The sequence below is a fragment of the Acanthisitta chloris genome, unplaced genomic scaffold (assembly GCF_000695815.1).
Source record: "Acanthisitta chloris isolate BGI_N310 unplaced genomic scaffold, ASM69581v1 scaffold23436, whole genome shotgun sequence".
Taxonomy (NCBI): Eukaryota; Metazoa; Chordata; class Aves; order Passeriformes; family Acanthisittidae; genus Acanthisitta; species Acanthisitta chloris.
The window spans coordinates 336-2,836 of record NW_008679082.1 but is presented as its reverse complement, the minus strand read 5'-3'; positions in this window follow the sequence as shown (position 1 = coordinate 2,836).

Below are 2,501 nucleotides of genomic sequence, written 5' to 3'. Positions count from 1 at the left end.
AAAGAGGTCATACTGTTGGAAGGTTGTCTTCCCTCTCACATTCTTTTTACAGTTAACCCTCATGTCTTCCTACCATGTTCTTATGACTTCCTTTTCCTTCTTAGGAGGTCTACTCAATCCCATAGTCTCTGGGGCTATGACTCCCCTTCCCCTCTTAAAGCTTTATGCAATAGGCTCCAAAATACTCCAGAAACACAAGATTCTGATGCACAGTCTGACCACTACAGCCAAAGCTTGTGGTATAAATCTACAAAGGAAATTCATTTCACAGCTAAGTGGAACTGAAAAACATCCTAAGCTGTTGTTATCCATTGGATACTCTGCTGAAGGAGAAATGAAAATTCATAGAATCAACTGGGTTGGAAAAGACCTCCAAGACCATCAAGTCCAACCCTACCATGGTCACTAGACCATGGCACTAAGTGCCACATCCAGTCTCAGCCTGAAAACTTCCAGGGATAGTGAATCCACCACCACCTGCTGCTAGGACTTAAAGAAGCAAATGCCAACCATGCCAGTATTTTCCCTACCCCTTCCTGCACCTTGACTTTTTCTCTGTAAAAACAAAACCTGAAAAGGCAGCAGATACTGAGAATTCTCAAGAATCACCTTTGAAACAATATACATTTAGAAAACTGGAGACAATATACTTCCTAGAGGAAGCTGTATATTAAGCTGATCAATCAGTCCGGGTCTGTCAGCATTCCTAAATAACAGCTAAAGAAAGGAATTCCATAAAACCTTTCCTTCAATAAACTGGTCTGTTTCTGGGTGGTTATGTGTGTTTACCACAAAGAAGATTGCATAGGAAAGCCAACAGTTACACGATAATGGTACAGCAAAACACAAGGGAACACGACTGAAATATTCACAGCACACCACTCCAAGAAGTCATCCAAACCATCCCAGGCTCATTTGGAAGACTGTTCCAAAATTAACTATTCAGGAAGCACTTTTATCCCCTCAAAGTGACGTCTGCACAATCACCTTAATGATTCCCCCACAGAGCAGATATATATTACTACCAGTCACGGAACAGAATCAGTCAAAGAACAGCACAATGAAGCAAACCCCAAGCAAAATACTCGAAGCTAAAAATAAAAATCCAGAAGCTTTGAATAGCAAGTCCATCTTTAGCTTTCTGAGTCGTCACAGCTCTCCAGCCCTGCAGCTGTTTTCTCTAGATTTCTTCCTCCATTAGTCATGGAGTACAAAAGGATGAGAAAACCAGAATGAACAGTTTCTATTCAACTCCACAAAGAAATAAGGAGTTCACAAATAAATGTGGAGTAAGTCACCTGGCATGAAAACACCTGGAATGAAAAGGAGCCCAGGGAGGTGGTGGAGTCCCAACCCCTGGGGGGGTTTAAGAGGTGTCTGAATCTGGTGCTGGCTGAAATGGTTTGGGGATTACAGTGGTGGATGGTTGGACTTTATGATCTTAGAGGTCTCCTCCAACCTTGAGGATTCTGTGATTCTACAGACAGTCCACTCAACCTGGTGGAACTTGTCTTCATACAGAGCAGTTTGACAAGTGGAATGACAGAATAAATTTGGACAAGATTAGTATAAGGGAATGCAGTGACCAATTTTCCCTTAGAGTTCACAGTGTGGGAACTATAGAAATGTTCACACATTTCTGTTCCCTTGAACCTACACTTAATTTGATTGTTTTAAATCCAAAGCTCTGAAAAATGTAAAAGGCCAAATTAACCCTAACTGTTGAATCCAAAGTTTCCATACTGGGGAATACTACATACAACTTTGTAATAATTCCACAACTTCTAGTACAATCACTTCTAGTACAATCACAATGCATAAAAAAAAGCTGTGCTCCTATTTATGCATTCCCATCATATAATCAATAGCTAAAACATGAACTGAGCTTTAAACTGCCTCAAAACCCAGCAATCTTCAAAATTCTCCATGAAACAGACATGTAAGTACCCAAATAAATACATATGTGTGTGTGTAAAAGAAATTCAGAAACATTTGTCCTTCCTCTGCATCTACCAACATTTACAAGCAAGAGGAAAAAAACATACTAGATCCAAACCAGCCAATAAGGTTATCAAAGCACTCAAAATTCAACACTTTTAGGGTTTTCAACATTTAAGACCTCACAGATGAGTTTAAAGAACTTATAATTAAAAGGTTCTGCTTCAAATCAAAGGAAATAACTCCATACATTCTGCTCTACTTACATATATAATGGTCAAAAAGGAGTCACTAACATGCTCCCAGTTCTATAAGAATAAACAGTTCTACAGTTGCTGCTTGAGAACAATTCAACAAAAGGAATTTTATTGGCACGGCACAGAAGCTTTGAGCTCTTTAAAGTTATGGATAAAAGAGAAAAAAAAACAGGAAAAAACACAGGAAAAATAGTCAGTGGCACGCTAATAAAAGAGGAGATGAGCTACTTCTCTGTGCTGTGCCTCCTCGGATGATTTCAGCACTCGGTTAGACAGCAAGGTACTGCAAAGAATCCAGCTGCTAAA